We start from the raw sequence: 19,552 nt of genomic DNA, 5'->3' as shown, positions 1-19,552 counted from the left end.
CTTTGCGGTTTGTATCGTAAAGTTCCAACTGTAACTCCAATCGAGACGAAACAAGAGATAGTTGATCGACACCCAAAAGTGGAAGTTCCAGAGACAAGAATGCATTGCGTGGGATTGATCCAAGTCGCCCGAAGGTGCATTGGTAAAGGTTCGATCTAACTCGCCATCAGGCGAGTTAAACATCTTCTCGGTCCACAGATGATGGTGTGTCGGATGATGTTGATTAGTTTGTTTCGATGTTCGGAAATCTTCCGTTCGAGGATCTTGTTGTGTAATACTCATAAAATACAAAGTTTTAATTTCCCATATTTTTATTTTCTCTTTAGAAGAATTTATCGGGAACTTTCAGACATTGACTCTGTCGTAACCGATTTTGACCCAAACAATATTCTGTGAAGAAACATGGGAATAGAGGATGACCGTCTTCATTTGCGAGAGCACGGTCCAAGCATCATCTTATCATTTCTTTTCCCCATCCTCTTTGCCAAGACATTTGATTCCCTCCGGCTGGGAATTCAAGAAGTCCGCAAATTCTGATCATATTATTAAAACCCATTACAGAACATGCGTGTCTTAGGGGGGGTTAGTGGGGGATTGATTTGTAAAGATTTGAAGAATTTCTAAATTCTGTTGTTATTGGTGATATGATTCTTAAAATCTTGAAAAGTCTTGTGTTATTGGTGTAATGATTTTATAATTCTAAATAAATCTTGTGTTATTCAAAAAGTTGAGTATTTTTTGATTTTGTAACTCTATCAAAATATGGTGTTATTGGAACAATGATTCTTTACATTTTACTCATTAATCATGATTTTCAAAATACTATAGTTAACCCTTGTATTCTCAAAGTTGAGATGAAAAGACTAATCTCTCTTTGTCAAATGATACGTGATTGCACAGTTTCACAACAACAATAACACCTAAACATTATTTTTCTATGAAACACTTTTGCAGGCTGAACCAAAACACGTAGAGGTTCCCGTCAAACAAAGTAATACATTGGCTCTAACGCTACTTTAGCATGTTAGCGACTAGTACAAGGTCTCTATAAGTTATAAGTGAAAAGATATACAAAACTTTGACTAAAAAATGCTGAAGTATAACTAATATGTATGACTATGCTATAAGCTTTACTATGATACGTGATTGCAGTCACACAACAACACATCAAGCTACTACTTCTGGGTTTGTTATCTATACACGCTGTGAAAGATGAATAGAAAGCATATCTTACACGCAACTAATTCTTTATAAACAAATTAAACATACCTTATTTGAATTTATATTTTATAGAAGATACATAAAAATTATTATTGTATCATTACTTCACATAATAATGATAGACAAAACTTAATATGAATACAAAAAAATCAACGACATTCTACACAACAAAATATATGGATTCTATAAATATGAGAGGATATATTGTTACAATCCTTGAAAATCTTTTGAAAAATCAAATCCATGGATTTTTGAAATCAGCATGAATTACCTTCCCACTATTAATGTGCCCCCTTGTTTTTCATGATTTCCACATATTTCATTAATATCTGCAACTATAAATTATGGTTCCGTCCTCACTATGTCATATCTTGTCAGTCTTTCCATATGTGCTCCCTAAGCTTTGGTACTAGATCTCCGTTCACAAGGGTTAAGAAAATGCAAGAACGCTAGAAAAAGCGAATACGAGCACTGTTCCATCATACTACCCCTATGCTGTCCTATATTATGTGTCAGTTTCTTTGAAGTCTTGTGCCCTAAGGAAACTGAACCTAAGACCTGTTCCTCTTCATTTGCAATAGATTGAGCATGCCAGAGATAAGAAACTCCACTCCTTTCCCCCTCCATATTAATAAAATACCAAAACCAGGAACCGAATAAACCTTTATTATTCCAACATACAATCAAGAGAATGACCTCAACTCGTACAATATGAAAGCCAAACTAGGAAACCAGATAAAGAAATATGCATAAAAACATAAACTGCTCGCAGAGCTTATTAAAGCACCAGAAAATAAAAAACCAGAAAATAAAAACGGCCATCGAAGATTCTCATCATCTTCATGCTGATTCATGATTCGTCTTTTAGGGCTTGATGTTCTTGGTTTAGGGTTAATGGACCATTTTCCTCTGTCTGGTTTCCACCAGAACCTGGACCAGTTGAGTTCTTGGCAAGGTTGCATTTGCGTGGTAAAATTAAAGCTTGGACCAACCTCTTTCTTTTGTGGTTTCTCCTGCGCCTGTCAAGTTTCTGAAGAGCTTCTTCCTTGCTCCCTGTTTCTTCTCCACTTCACCTGCAAGTAGACATTGTTCCTCATCACCCATCTTCTGACCATCCTCTTGTCCCACGTTTTGAGAAAAACCTGAAACTGTATATTTTTCTAACTCCACATTAGTGAGATCTTGGAACTCATCACTACAGGTTTATTATCCATAAAACCATCTAGACTAACAAGATTCTCATCCAATTCCATTTCATCCCCACTTGCATGACATCCAATCCTCTAGAGCCTCGTTAACTAAATCAAGCCCATTTTCTACTATAACAGGCTCCAAACTTACCTTTGGCGAACCGGGTTTGCGTACTGCAGGAGGAAAATCCTGAGACTGCTGCTGTTTGTTTTCTTTAATTTTCTCCTGACTTCATGGTTCCTCTGCTCTACTCAGTTCTTGGATAAGGTTGTGTCCCTCCCCCGTGTTGGCACATGTTCTCTTGGATTCCCCTCTCTTCTCAGACCTCGAGATGATGAAGATATGAAACGGTCTTCCTGAAAATCACCCTAAGGCCGATCCTGGCGTGAGGGTCTGTAGTGTGAGTCTCCCTCATCCTCTATGTAAGAGAGACAAAACTCGGCGGTGGGTTATTTCAAAGACGTTTTCTATTGATCGAAAAGGTTTGTCGGTTTACAAATAAGGAAACAACCGGTGAGAATAAACCAGTGCTAAGGAAAGCTAGCCGCAAAAGTACAAGTCGGCAAGAATAAAAAGTGAGTAAACCCTAATTCTAGCTGTCAAGTCTGTGTATCAAGTTTTTGGATCCCCTTTTCATTGCCTCCTCCCTTCTTTTTATAGTCAAGCTGCCTCTCTTCTAGGCCTATGTCGTTTAGCCCTAATGGGCCTCTTCTTGTCAGGCTAAAAACTAGGCATGGACATAAAATTCGGAACCCAAAATCCAAACCAAACCCGAATTGAAAAACCCAACCCATTCTCCGATTCGAAACATAAAAAATACCCAGCCGGGTTTCGCAGGGTGGTACAAAAAATATCTGAATCCGAACGGGTAACCCAAAAAATCCGAAATTAATAGTCAACATAATTTTTTTGAAATATATAAATACTAGGTGTTTTGCCGGCATTTGCAGGCTTAATAATTTTATAAAAAATATAAATAGATATATTATCAGTTAAAAACTATTAGAATAAAATTATTCTCATGTTTTGAAATATTTAAAAATTAATGATTTTATATACAATAATTTATATTTTTAATAGAATATCTTTTATTACATAAAACAAACTTGAAATATTCATATATACATAAATCTATATACATGGATTTATATTTATTTTAAAAATATTATAATGTAAAATATTTTTGGATAATATAATCGAATCATTTAGGGGGTTATTGGGAGTCTGATTCATGAAGAGTTTGTGAATTTGAAAAATTGATAGATTTTTAAAGAATTGAAAAGTTTTCAAGGACTTTAACAAATACTAGATTTTGATCCGCCCTTAGAAGGGCGGGTATATTTTTTTTTTACATTTTTTTATAAATTTAATTTTTATATTTATGTTTTTATTTACGTTTTTTTCATTATATAATATCAATATACTAAAACAGGAATATGACCTATTGATATATGTGTGGTCAAATTATTTTACGATAATTATTAAAACCTCTTATTAATTATTTAAAAGAAATATTATACAAAGAAAAATATAAATATGATTAAAACATAAATATAAAAATTAAATTTCTAAAATATGTAAAACAAAAAAATATACCAGCTCTTTTAAAGGCGAATCCGAATCTAGTCAATATAATTAAAATAGAAACATAACATATTGATATATGTATGGTAAAACTATTTTAATACAATGATTAAAACCTCCTATTAATTATTTAAGAGAAATGCTATACAATGAAAAACACAAATATGACTAAAACATATAAATATAAAAATTAAATTTCTAAAAGAATATAAAACTAAAAAATATAAAAAGGCGGGTCCAAATGTAGAAATCTATTTAAAACCCGTTAAACTAAAATCTGTAGAATATCGGATCATGATAATAATTTTTAATTTTAATTTTAGTTGTTTAGTTTTAGTTTTAATTTTATTTTTTAAAGAAACATAATTTTTATGTTTGTGTGTTTGTATAATCATATTCCGTATGATATGAATTTAATAGAATAGATAAGTTTTGTAAGTATGTACATGTATCATATGGTAAGGCTTCGTCTTTTTGTCAATATTCAATCCAAATTATTTGTTTTTTTTATTTGAACATAAAAACAGGAATATAGGGAAATTACGAACGGTTAACAATATTCGAAGCCCAAATTATCGTTTCATATGCCGAGGGAAGTTACGAACGGTTAACAATGCTCTAAAGGATATTTTATTAATTGGTCATACAGGATAATTAATAGAATAAATTTTGATCCGCCCTTTTAAGGGCGGGTAAATTTTTTGTTTTACATCTTTTAAAAGTTTAATTTTTATATTTGTGTTTTTAATTATTTTTGTTTTTAATTTGTATAATATCTTTTTAAAATGATTTATAAGAGGCTTTAATAATTATAATCTTTGTATAATATCTTTTTAGCCAGTTACGTGATTAATGACCATGATTAAAAAATTAAGAAATATAATTATGCAGTAATGGGCGTTCACAAAAAATATGATATCAAATCATATTGAATCATACGCCCTTTTGGGCCGTTACGTGATTAATAGCCAGTTACGTGATTTGGCAGTTATATTAATTAAAAATGTATATTAAAGATGTATTTAGTGGCAGTTATAAAAATTAAAAAATGGACATAACCCAATATCAATTGGACATGTTGAAGAATTAATAGAATAGATGTGCATCAATATTTATAGAATCTGTGTAATTCTTATGGATTTTCATAGTTTCACATTAATTTTTGTTATTGTTTATGTAAAGTAGTTATATAAGAATATTTTTCAAGAAATTTTTCATATAATATGAATGATGTGTTGGAAGGAATTTTAGAAGTTAATACTGAAATATACAATAAAATAATTTGTAGTATTAGGTTTTCAAAAGACATGTTTCATGTGTATGAAAAATCTGGGTTTTGTGATGGCTTATATAGTTGTGCTTTTTAATTGACATAATATCTCTATGTTTTTATTTAAGCATACATAATAATGTGACATATTTATTTTACAAATGTTTTTTATAAGTTTGTCATCCAAACATTGAGAATATTAACTATAATTCTAAGGAAGGGTTATTGGCAAATAAATTTTCATCAATGAATTTTATTAAAAAAATTATTATTTTGAAATTCTAAAATTCTTTTTAAAATTATTTTAAAATTTTCAGTATTTATTTATTTATTTAAAATTTTTATTTTAAAATTCTAAAATTTCTTAACTATATATTAAATTTACAAAATGAATGATAAAAACAAATAGTATGAATTCACGAAGTAACAATTACAAATGTCATGATCAAAATTTGTAAGTCAATGCATATATATTTTCTTAATACACATAATTTTACAAGTCCATCACCTTTTAAAAATTAACAAAATCTACAAAAAATTATTTCCCAATAACCACCCATAATATTTTGAAAGTAATGAATGATGATGAGTTGAAATGTAAGAAATTATTATTTCAATAACGCAAGAGTTTAATAGAATTGAAAAATCTAAAAATACTCAACTTTTTTAAATAACTAAAGATTCTACGGTGAATTACAAAATCATCACTCAAATAACCAAGGATTTAAGGAGAGTTATAAAATCATCACACCAATAATAAAGATTTCACTAAGATTTAAAAAATCAATAAACCAATAATCATAGAATTTATTGTGAACTAACGCGAATTAACTTTGAAGAAAGTAGAGAACAAAACGTATTGAGGAAATATCCATTTAGATTTTTTTTATTACGGTGTGAATGAATAATGTTACAAATCCTTATAGCATCCTCAAAACTTGATTTCCTTTTCCCTATAGGAATACATACTTATATAGAAAAAGTAATTTTCCTAAGCCGAAAAGATATACAGTTTAGGTTTTTTTATTATTGTGTAAATGAATGATGTTACAAAACCCTTAGCCCATATTTATATCAGCCTCAAAACCTGATTTTCTTTTCTTTATAGAAATACATACTTATATAGAAAAAATAATTTTCCTAAACCAAAAAGGCATACTGTATCGCCGGGGCCTGCGGTCTCCACACCCCCCCAGATGTGAACATAATTGATAAATTCTTCAAGTTTTTAAAAGTTACACTCCCACTAACCCTCTCCCCCCATATAATAATGAATACCAAACTAATGAAATTTGTTTTTAATTTATGATTTATTATACATTAAGAAATATAACTTAATTATTTATTAAGAATAAACACTCTAAATTTAAACGTGAGAGTGAAAAGCTATTTCACAAATAATAGTATAAATAATTTTGAATCTTTTGCTAATTTTTCAGAAGTTATCACAATGAGTGATTTTGATTTCCCTAAAAATATTATCATAAAAGATAAATGATTCACTCTATCTTATGTTAGTTAATGGGTTGTTTTATTTAGATAGATAAGTCCAGTGATACTAAAGATAATTTCAAAAAACGATAAAAACGAAATATATGTCGAAATCAACACACATATAATCAAAAAGAGATATAACCTCATTCATGAAAGCTTCAAATACTATTTTAAATATAGATAATTGTCTCAATAAACTAATAGTATAATCCACATAACTTATAATGATCTATTAATGCATAGTTACTATTATAAATAATGTATTTTCCTATATAATATATTAAACTTAGTGGTATTCGTAAATTCTATGTATTATATTATACATAGTTTTTAGAATTAATTATATAATAATAGTATAGATAAACCTTATCTCCAAAAAAAATTATTGATAACCCTAGCTGATGTTTGTTTTCTGCTACGTAAGATGAACTTGCAAGAGTTTGTAATTATCAACACAAAAGTAAAAGAATATAACGATTTTCTTTTGAGCTTCATCATAGTATTTTCTTTTGTTTAATTTTTCACATATTTATTATAATATTTAATGATAGATTACACATGAGTTACATATAGTTAATCATTAAGGGTAATATAAATATTAACCGGTCTAACTTTTAACGTGAGAGCTCCATTGCGAAAAATCACTTCGCAAATAATAGTATAGATAGATAGATAGATAACTATTTCAATTATTAAATTCAATATTTGTGGTAATATCATATACAGATGTAAATATTAAAATATTAATAAATGCTTTAAGTACGCAATTAGTTATACATAAGTAATTTATAATTTGATTCTTGAATAACAAGTTCATTCTTTACAAGGTAATGCATATTGTTTATAAGTGATATTTGTTTTCATGCTTGATTTAACATTTTATTGTTATTTTATCAATTTTATGTGCGGTAGATTTTTCTTTTTTTTTTGCTTAGGTGTTTTTCTTTATGATTTGTTTTAATTTTTTTCTTACTTCGGTTATATCTGAACAGACTGATATAACTCGAATTCGAACTACATATAGTTATATTATAGGTTATAGGATGCAATAAATTTTTAAACCGAACCCGAAGTGTTTTTGTCTGAACCCGACCCATACTAATAAATTATTAGTATGGGACATTAGAGCGTAAATCTGAAAACCCGAAAATCTGATCCAAACCCCAACGGTATCCGAACACCCAGGCCTACAAAAAACTATCGGGCGATAATTTTTTAAGGCGGCTGGGTTTAGTCGTTCAGTTTGTTGTCATTCAATATCTTTCATTTGTTTCGCCTTCTTCTTGGGTGATTTTTGTTGCTTGTCGTTTCTCTGTTTGACGTCAATTGGATTGCTACTGTGCAGAACCGGTGGTTTTGGTACGGTTTACTTCGGTACGACAGATGCTTGTTGGTTTAGCGTAAACCGGGTCCGGATTCGCGCCGAGAAACACAAGCATCGTTAAAAAAGACTTTGGGTTTGGATAATTTTCTAGGCCCATTTAGGTCTTTTAGACCTAATGATGATGCTCGAGTGCTCCTCCTTTTCTTATAAATAGCTGCTCCTACTCCATTCTCATCATTCTTCTCTGCAATCACAGGTACTTTATCTCTCTCCGTCTCCTTCTCTCTATATATTTTTCATTGTAAATTTAGTTGGTTTAGTGGTTGCGGAGATTTGTCGTAGCATTGTCGATAAGGACCATACCACCGTAGGAGAGATTATCTCGAGAGCAGAAAGGAAGGCAGTTGCCTCTGAATCAAATCCGGAAAAGGAAAAGACGGCCAACGGAAGTCCTCTTGTGATTTTAGCTTGATTCATCAAGGGGCTTTAATTGATACGGAAAATATGGATCTCTCGCCGCATATTTTAGTCGCCGATGCGGCTAGATTGTTCAGGGAAGAAAGTGAGAACCATACTGCAAGTAGTGGTCGGGATTGTGCAAGAGACAATCAAATTGGTGCGACAGACGGTGAAGCGGGAAATCCTAGGAGATGTCCCACAAGGAATGAATATGTTCGTCCTGCTTTTGTTTCGATGTGCTATTATCCGGGGGGACTTGCGTCCCGCGACTGTTGAAGGGCAGTTATGGGGGAATATTGAAGAAACCTGGTCAACTCCTGGCAGCGTTAAGAAGCTCCTGAGGGAGTGCGGGGCCGTGGGTGTGACTTTCCTTATCCTCATGCACACTAAGAGCATGTGGTCTCCCCCAGTCGGTTATCAGTGCGTGTATGAGTCTTTCTTTCAGAAGGTCACCAAGGTCTGGTTCCCGATTCCCCGACCAATTACATCGTATGCTTTTTGTCGGGATGTCACCATCAGTCAATTTCTGAATGGCTCCTTTTGTATTGCGGTCGCAATGTTGGTGATGGCTGCTGAGATCGATGTAACGATGAGCTTACCATGGCTGCTTAGATCGACGTAACAGTCGCAATGATGGTGCATTGGGTATGAAAAAATCGATATTCCTTTCTTGAGAAAATTGGATGACAGAACCAGAAGCTACTGGTTAGTAGAGATGTTGAATTCGACGAGAGTAAAAGTTGGACGTGGAGTAACTCTTCTTGCGATATTGTAACTGAGCCTGGTATGTTCAGAGTAAACTTCGGAGCTCATGGAAACAATGGGTTACAAGGTGATGATGATGAGGAACAAGTTCACAACAGTGAGAAACACAATTGATACAGAGCAAAGTGAAGGGGGTGTGAGAAGATCAATCAGAATACAAAAATCAAGGTTGGTGGCTAAAGGATACATTCTAAGACATGATATAGACTATGAAGAGTTTTTTTCTCCAGTTTCACATATAGAAATTGTATGGTTTATTATAGCCTTGGCAGCCTCAAATGTTTGAGAAGTACACCATCTCGACGTCAAGACAGAATTCTTACATGGTGACTTAAAAGAAAATGTGTATGTCAGTCAACCAAAGGGCTACGTGATCAAAGGGAGCGGGGAGAAAGTGTATAAAATCAAAAAGGCATTTTACGGATTGAAGCAAGCTCCAAGAGCATGGAATGAGAAGTTAAACAAAGCGCTACGAAATACCCATTTAGTTTTTTTATTATTGTGTGAATGAATAATGTTACAAATCCTTAGACCCGTATTTATAACATCCTCAAAACTTGATTTTCTTTTCCCTATAGGAATAGATACTTATATAGAAAAAGTAATTTTCCTAAACCGAAAAGATATACAGTTTAGGTTTTCTTATTATTGTGTGAATGAATAATGTTACAAAACCCTTAACCCGTATTTATATCAGCCTCAAAACCTGATTTCATTTTCCCTATAGAAATACATACTTATATAGAAAAAGTAATTTTCCTAAACCAAAAAGGCATACCGTACCGCCGGGACCTGCGGTCTCCACACCCCCAGATGTCAACATAATTGATAAATTCTTCAAGTTTTTAAAAGTTACACTCCCACTAACACTCCCCCCCTCCATATAATAATGAATACCAAACTAATGAAATTCGTTTTAATTTATGATTTATTATACATTAAGAAATATAACTTAATTATTTATTAAGAATAAACACTCTACATTTAAACGTGAGAGTGAAAAGCTATTTTACAAGTATTAGTATAAATAATTTTGAATCTTTTGCTAAGTTTTCAGAAATTATCACAATGAGTGATTTTGATTTCCCTAAAAAAATTATTATAAAAGATATTATGTTGGTTAATGGGTTGTTTTATTTAGATAGATAAGTCCAGTGATATTAAAGATAATCTCAAATAATGATAAAAAAAACTAAATATATGTCGAAATCAACACACATATAATCAAAAAGAGATATACCTCGTTCATGAAAGCTTCAAATACTATTTTAAATATAGATAATTGTCTCAATAAACTAATAGTATAATCCACATAACTTATAATGATCTATTAACGCATGGTTACTATTATAAATAATGTAGTTTCCTATATAATATATTAAACTTAGTGGTATTCGTAAATTCTGTGTATTATATTTTACATAGTTTTTAGAATTAGTTATATAATAATAGTATAGATAAACCTTATCTCAAAAGAAAAAAATATTGATAACCCTAGCTGATGTTTGTTTTCTGCTACGTAAGATGAACTTGCAAGAGTTTGTAACAAAAGTAAAAGAATATAACGATTTTCTTTTGAACTTCATCATAGTATTTTCTTTTGTTTCATTTTTCACATATTTATTATAATATTTAATGATAGATTACACATGAGTTACATATAGTTAATCATTAAGGGTAATATAGATATTAACCGGTCCAACTTTTAATGTGGGAGTTTCGTTGCGAAAAATCACTTCGCAAATAATAGTATAGATAGATAGATAGATAACTATTTCTATTATTAAATTCAATATTTATGGTAATATCATATACAAATATAAATATTAAAATATTAATAAATGCTTTAAGTACACAATTAATTATATATAAGTAATTTATAATTTGATTCTTGAATAACAAGTCCATTCTCTACAAGGTAATGCATATTGTTTATTAATGATATTTGTTTTCATACTTGATTTAACATTTTATTGTTATTTTATCAATTTTATGTTCGGTAGATTTATTTTTTTGAGCTTAGGTGTTTTTCTTTATGTTTTGTTTTGATTTTTTTCTTACTTCGGTTATATCTGAACGTACTGATATAACCCGAATTCGAAAGACATATAGTTACTTTGTAGGTTATATATGAAATAAAATTTTGAATCGAACCCGAAGTGTTTATGTCTGAACCCGACCCGTACTAATAAATTATTAGTATGGGACCTAAGAGCGTAAATCTGAAAACCCGAAAATGTGATTCAAACCCCAACGGTACCCGACCACTCAGGCCTACAAAAAACTATCGGGGCGATAATTTTTTAAGGCGACTGGATTTAGTCGCTCAGTTTGTTGTCGTTCAATATCCTTTATTCGTTTCGCCTTCTTCTTGGGTGATTTTTGTTGCTTGTCGTTTCTCTGTTTGACGTCAATTGGATTGTTACTGCGCAGAACCGGTTGTTTTGGTACGGTTTACTTCGGTAGATTTACTTCGGTACGACCGATGCTTGTTGGTTTAGCGTAAACCGGGTCCCGATTCGCGCCGAGAAACACAAGCATTGTTAGAAAAGACTTTGGGGTTGGATAATTTTCTAGGCCCATTTAGGCCTTTTAGACCTAATGATGATGCTCGAGAAACGTGCTCCTCCTTTTCTTATAAATAGCTGCTCCTCCTCCATTCTCATCATTCTTCTCTGCAATCACAGGTACTTTCTCTCTCTCCGTCTCCTTCTCTCTCTATATTTTTCATTGTAAATTTAGTTGGTTTAGTGGTTGCGGAGTGTTGCCGTAGCATTGTCTATAAGGACCGTACCACCGTTGGAGAGATTATCTCGAGAGTAGAAAGGAAGGCAGTTGCCTCTGAATCAAATCCGGAAAAGGAAAAAATGGCCAATGGAAGTCCACTTGTGATTTTAGCTTGATTCATCAAGAGGCTTTAATTGATACGGAAAATATGGATCTCTCGCAGCATATTTTAGTCGCCGATGCGGCTAGATTGTTCAGGGAAGAAAGTGAAAACCATACTGCGAGTAGTGGTCGGGATTGTGCAAGAGACAATCAAATTGGTGCGACAGACGGTGAAACGGGAAATCCTAGGAGATGTCCCACAAGGAATGAATATGTTCGTCCTGCTTTTGTTTCGATGTGCTACTATCCGGGGCCGCGACTGTTGAAGGGCAGTTATGTGGGAATATTGAGGAAACCTGGTCAACTCCGGTAGCGTTAAGAAGCTCCTGAGGGAGTGTGGGGCTGTGGGTGTGACTTTCCTTATCCTCATACACACTAAGAGCATGTGGTCTCCCCCAGTCGGTTATCAGTGCGTGTATGAGTCTTTCTTTCAGAAGGTCACCAAGGTCTGGTTCCCGATTCCCCGACCAATTACGTTGTATGCTTTTTGTTGGGATGTCGCCATCAGTCAATTTCTGAATGGCTCCTTTCTTGTTGTGGTCGCAATGATGGTGATGGCTGCTGAGATCGATGTAACGATGAGCTTACCATGGCTGCTGAGATCGACGTAACAGTCGCAATCATGGTGCATTGGGTATGAAAAAATTAATATTCCTTTCTTGAGAAAATTGGATGACAGAACTAGGTGCAGGCTATTTGATCATATGAACCAGAAGCTAGTGGTTAGTAGAGATGTTGAGTTCGACGAGAGTAAAAGTTGGACGTGGGGTAACTCTTCTTGCGATATTGTAACTGAGCCTGGTATGTTCAGAGTAAACTTCGGAGCTCATGAAAACAATGGGTTACAAGGTGATGACGATGAGGAACAAGATCACAACAGTGAGAAACACAATTGATACAGAGCAAAGTGAAGGGGGTGTGAGAAGATCAATCAGAATACATAAGACTCCCGGTTCTTAGAAGACTATGTGTATCCATCAGAAATCGAGGGTGAGCGACCATTGCTATTGTTGAATGAAGAGCCATACGACTTTGAGGAAGCCATAGAGGAGAAGATATGGAAGGATGCTTGCGATGAGGAGATATCTTCTATAATAAAAAACAAAACATGGGATTTGGTCGATCTTCCTCCAGAAGCCAAAGCAATATGACTCAAGTGGATATTCATGATAAAACGAAATTACGTTGGAACCATAAACAAACAAAAATCAAGGTTGGTGGCTAAAGGATACATTCAAAGACATGATATAGACTACGAAGAGTTTTTTTCTCCAGTTTCACAGATAGAAATTGTATGGTTTTTTATAGCCTTGGCAGCCTCAAATGTTTGAGAAGTACACCTTCTCGACGTCAAGACAGAATTCTTACATGGTGACTTAAAAGAAAATGTGTATGTCAGTCAACCAAAGGGCTACGTAATCAAAGGGAGCGAGGAGAAAGTGTATAAACTCAAAAAGGCATTGTACGGATTGAAGCAAGCTCCAAGAGCATGGAATGAGAAGTTAAACAAAGCGCTAGGAGAGCTAAAGTTCGAGAAATGCACGAAATAACCATCCCTATATCGAAAGAAGAAAGACGGACACTACTTCTGGTGGCAGTATACGTTGACGACTTGCTCATAACAGGATCAATTATGGGGCTGATAAACGAGTTTAAGTAGAACATGTCCAAGAAATTTGAGATGAGTGATCTAGGTTTACTAACATACTATCTCGGTATTGAGTTCTTGCAATAAAATGGTGGTATCACGATAAAACATGAGGCATATGCGAAGAAGATCTTGGAGAAAACTGGTATGATCGAGTGTAACTCAACTCAGTCTCCGATGAATGCAGGTTTAAAGCTGCAAAGGCACATGAAGAGTCAAATGTCGATGAGAAGGAGTATCGTCGAACAATAGGGTGTCTTCGGTATCTTGTACACAATCGACCATACCTATCATATTCAGTTGGAGTATGGAGCAGGTATATGCACAAGCCAAAAGAGTCACACGCCACAGCCTTGAAACAAATCATCAGGTACCTGAATGGTACATATGGGTACGGTCTCAACTTTAAGAGATCGAACAATGCAACACTAGTGGGATATAGCGACAGTAGCCATAATGTAGATGTTGATGATGGAAGGAGCACCACGGATCATATGTTCTATCTCAAGAACTGTCCTATAACCTGGTGCTCTCAAAAGCAAGAAACAGTTGCCTTATCCTTGTGTGAAGTCGAGTTCATGGCAGCCACTGAAGCCGAAAAACAAGCAATCTGTTACAGGAGCTACTCGCTGAAGTGTTGGAGAAATCATGTGAGAGACTGGTTGTTCGAATAGATAATAAGTCAGCAATCGCACTCACAAAGAAGCTGGTGTTTCACGAACGTAGCAAGCATATCCACAAACGCTACCATTTTATAAGGGAATGCATCTACAACGATCAAGTGATGGTCACGTTACTGGGAATCTACAAAAGGCTGATATTTTAACTAAAGCATTGGGAAGATTAAAATTCAAAGAGATGAGAGAGAGAGCTTGTTGGAGATCAAGTATTGAATCATGAAGACTTCAAGTTTAAGGGAGAGATGTTGGAGTTAAACTTGAAGATAGACATGGAGATGACTTGGAGACCAAGTCTTACAAATCCTATTCTAGTTATGTTTATATATCTCTATATAAGAAGATGTTGAGGTGTAGCATGAACTTATGAATTTGAGTTTAGAAATTATTGTGAGAGTTTAAGTTTTGAGTGATTTTCCTAAGCTAATAAGAAGTGGTTTCTTATAATCTTTGTTTTCATACTTTGACGTTAGAACAATAGCCAGATGTATCACTGAACTTCAGCTTGTGTGCAAGGTATTCACTAACACTCTTTCCCACTTCTCATCCAAGAATACCTGACTACTTGAAGATTTGGGTCCATAACTTTTTTTTTCTGACAGGTCGATATCAACGTGGAGAGTTTTGTGCATTCATCCTTGATAGAGATAAACTCTGTTTCTCTCTATGTAATCAAACTACCATTCATGGAACAATAGCTTGTAGCTCAAAGGTATAGATTCTGGATTTGAAGAAGGAATCTAAAACATAATGAACAAAGAAACACTCAGATTTGATAAAGGTTTCAAGAAAAAATCACACACGTTTTCGAATGAATGTAAAAAGATGAAGAAACAAAGTTATATACTTTGTTTCTGTTACAATGACTTCAACAAACTCTCCTCTTCTTATTTGTCTTGCTCTCAACAACTTCCCGCACTTCTAACCTCCCCGCCACGTCACAACTCTCACTTTCTCTATATCAAAAATCCCATTTCCAAAGAAACTTGCCCACAAGATTCAGAGATCCATATCTGGGAACTTCGTCTGCAAATCAAACAAATACTCCCACGTAGCCTCCTCTGCATTTTGGCTAAACCATTGAACCAGAACTAACGTTGCTGCACGACCTTGTCTCTTCCCCATCTTACGCTCCAAAATAAACTCCGCCTTCTTAACAAGAACATCACTCAGTATAGCGGCAGCTGATTTGAAATGGACACATCTCCCACCGCCTTTTTCAATTGTGAGACATGAAATACCGAGTGAATTCGCGTCTCATCAGGAAATCTCAGCTTATAGGCCACTTCCTCTATCTTTTCACTGATGCAATAAGGTCCAAAATATTTTGGACTAATCTTCTCCTTCGATCTCCGTACCACCGTTTTCTGCCTGTAAGGTTGTAACTTGACATAGACCCAATCTCCAATCTCAAAGCTTCTCTCAGATCTATGCAAGTCAGCATGTTGCTTCATTCTATGTTGTGCCCTTAGTAGATGAAACTTTAACATAAGCAGCATCTTCTCACGATCCTCCTAACACTTTGCCACGAACTGGACTTTAGATTCTCCTGGTAAGTACGGTAAATGAACTGGAGGTGATTGACCATAAACTACCTCATAAGGAGTCACTTGCGTTGAGGTGTGAAAGTTCTTGTTGTACCAAAATTCTGCAAGAGGCAACCACTTACTCCACATCTCTGGTCTTTCACTTGTCATACACCGTAGATAGGTTTCAAAACACCGTTTCACTACTTCTGTTTGACCGTCACTCTGAGGGTGATATGCAGTTGACATACTGAAATTACACCCATGTAACTTGAACAGCTCCTGCCAAAAGCAACTGAGAAAAAACGCATCTTTGTCACTGACTATTGACCTTGGGAATCCATGAAGCTTGTACACATTATCCAGAAACGCTTGAGCCACCGATGCTGCAGTGTAGGGATGAGCTAAAGCAATAAAGTGAGCTGCCTTACTCAGCCTATCCTCCACAACAAATATAACTGTCTTCCCAAACGAGTGTGCTAGACCAACAATAAAATCCATCGACAAATCTATCCACACCACCTCTGGAATGGGTATCGGTTGTAATAATCCCGGTAACGCAGCCACATCATACTTGCATTGCTGACACATGCTGCAGTTCAGAAGGTATGACTGTATGTCCTTGATAAGTCCTTTCCAATAGAACAACCCTTTTATCCTCTGTCTCGTTACTTCTCTTCCAGAATGTCCTCCTTGACTAGACAATGTAACCATTCCAAGATCATGTCTTTGATCTCCGCCACATTAGAAACCACTATCTTACTTCCTCTTCTCAAAATGTTCTGTATCCAAGAGTACTTCTTCACATAGTGTGCTGAACCAAGGCAGACTTCGAATACTTCCTCGATAACCAGAAAATGTAGCAAACTATAGCAGTTGGATCTTTTTTAACTTCTTAATCAGCTCTTTAGTGTTGTTATCACCGTCATAAGCTTCTCGTATCTTCAGCAACAAATCACATTCAAGCACTGACATTGCCATATGTACTATCTCTGCACCTTCCACTCTAGATAATGCATTTGCCGCAATGTTATCTTTCCCTTGCTTATACTGAACTTCGTAGTCGAACTCCAATAGCTTTGGTAACCATTTTTGCTGTATAGGAGTATTCAATCTTTTCTCTAGAAAGTACTTCAAGCTCCTCTGGTCAGCTTTGATCACAAAATGATTTGTGACAAGTTAATGCCTCCACTTTTGCACCGCAAATACAACCGCTAGCAAGTCCTTCTCGTAGATAGAAAGGTTAAGTTTCTTCCCCTTCAAATGCCTACTAATGTAAGCTAACGGCTGACCTTCTTGCATGAGTATTGCTCCAATCCCTTGTATAGACACATCAGTCTCCACAACAAAAGGTAGTTCAAACCTTGGTAGAGCAAGTACAGGTGCAGTACACAAAGCTTTCTTCAACTGCAGGAAAGCTTTTTGTGTTTCAGAGTTCCAGCTAAAGGCGTCTTTCTTGGTTGAAGCTGTTAACGGTTTGCTATAGTACCAAATTTCTTCACAAATCGTCGGTATTACCCAGCTAGACCCAAGAATCCATGTAACCCCTTAAGATTGCTCGGAAATGGCCACTCCTCTACTGCTTTTATCTTAGTTGGATCTGTAGATATTCCTTGAGCTTCAAGAAAATGACCAATGTACTCTACTCTTCGTGTAATAAACGCACACTTGCCTCTCTTTGCAAACAACTTGTTCTGCTTCATCACTTCAAAGACCACTCTAAAGTGTATCAAATGCTCCTCCAACAGTAGCACTATAGATGAGGATATCATCAAAAAAATAGTACAAACTTTCGTAGATAATCTTTGAACACATGGTTCATCAATTCCTGAAAAGTTGCAGGAGCATTGGTAAGCCCAAATGGCATGACCAAATACTCATGGTGACCACTGTGTGTTCTGAAAGATATTTTGTGTATGTAGAGAGGATCCACACGCACTTGGTGATAAACAGCTCGCAAATCTATCTTTGAATGCACTCGAGATCCTCCCAACTCATCCATGAGTTTTTCTACTAACGGAATAGGAAAACAATCCTTGATAGTCATTCCATTGAGCTTCCTGTAGTCAACACATAGCCTCCATGTGTTGTCTTTTTTTCTTGACTAAAACAACCGGTGATGCGTAGGGGCTAGAACTAGGCTGAACAGTTCCTGCCTTAGTTCTTGGACCATCTTATCGATCTCATTTTTCTGATCAACCGCGTACCTATATGGTCTTTGGTTCACTGGATTAGCTCCCTCCATCAACGTGATCCTGTGATTAAGATGCTCACGAAATGGAGGTAACTGAGTTGGTTCTCCAAATATCACTCCAAACTTCGGTTATTTCTTGTAATTCTGTTACTTCCTCTGAATTATCCATTTCTTTCTCTTATGTTCTCAAATTCCACAGCTTCATCTATGTTTCTTCACACACATATATCATGTGAAGTTGCATATCTTCTTCTTTACTACTCTCTAACCTCTTCGCTTTAACTTCTCTCATTGATCATGCCTTTATACCATGCAGCATCACTCGCTTACTATGTCATCTGAATGACATTTCCAGCTCTTTAAAGTCCCAAGTAATTGGTCCCAAAGTAGATAACCACTGAACACGCAGAACAATATCATGACAACCCAACGGAATGACCATGAAATCTGCTCTGAACTCGTAGTTCAAGAAGTTCCAATGCAAGTTGCTGACTTTCCCACACACTCCAATCTTATTGCCATCTTCTACAGCCACTTGCTTACGTCCTACAGGTTCTATCTTACAACCCAACCTCTCAACAATCGTCGTATCAATGAAGTTGTGAGTTGAACCTGAATCCAAGAGAATGTATAGAGTTTTATTCCCTCGTGTTCCTCTTACTCTCATGGTAGTATAATCTGTACTGCCAACAACTGCATTTAGAGATATCTGAGCTATCTCTCTCTTCACTACCTCCGTTTTCCCACTACCTCCGTTTTCCCACTCCTCTTCTTCATGTACCTCCTCCACTTCCATAGCATATAACTGCGTCTTTCTATGCTTGAGTTGATATTCTGGAGAGAACTTTTCATCGCAATAGTAACACAGTCCTTTTGCTCTTCTCTCCCTCATCTCTGCTTGAAATAAGAAAGGTCCCAGCTTTCCTACTGTTTCCTTAGTTGTAGCTTCTTCTTCTTTCTTAGCCGGTAACAGACCCTTCTGTTGGTTGTTTCGTAGCTGATGCTTTTGATTAGACCAACCACTGCTTGTTGATTTTCTTGGATGTGCCATCTCATACAATCTACCAAGCACTAAAGATTGACGAGTTGTTTGTGGTTGAAACATTCTGATGTGCATCTGCATATCAAGTCGAAGTCCAGCTAAGTATGCACTGATTAAATACTCCTCAGACATTCGTAAACGAGCTCTGATTAACTCAAGCTTCACATGATAAGCAGCAATGCCTTCTGTCTCCTTCAACTCCTTTAACTCCGCCATTGGATCACGGCATTAGCATCTTCTTGTTTCAGAGCCAAATTCTAAGTAGATG

The 19,552-nt window shown here is 35.1% G+C and overlaps 1 long non-coding RNA gene across 1 annotated transcript; it reads right to left on the bottom strand.

Moving 5' to 3' along the window:
• Nucleotides 1-1,870: 1,870 nt before the first annotated feature.
• LOC108814936 (uncharacterized) lies at nt 1,871-3,044 on the bottom strand. The gene is made up of 2 exons (XR_001943721.2): nt 2,563-3,044; nt 1,871-2,369 (listed from the first exon to the last, which is right to left on the bottom strand). It is a non-coding gene; the product is annotated as an uncharacterized LOC108814936 (long non-coding RNA).
• Between the last annotated feature and the right edge of the window lie 16,508 nt (nt 3,045-19,552).

This window comes from Raphanus sativus, chromosome 4 (genome assembly GCF_000801105.2).
Source record: "Raphanus sativus cultivar WK10039 chromosome 4, ASM80110v3, whole genome shotgun sequence".
Classification (NCBI taxonomy): domain Eukaryota; kingdom Viridiplantae; phylum Streptophyta; class Magnoliopsida; order Brassicales; family Brassicaceae; genus Raphanus; species Raphanus sativus.
This window is presented reverse-complemented; position numbering and strand designations above follow the sequence as displayed.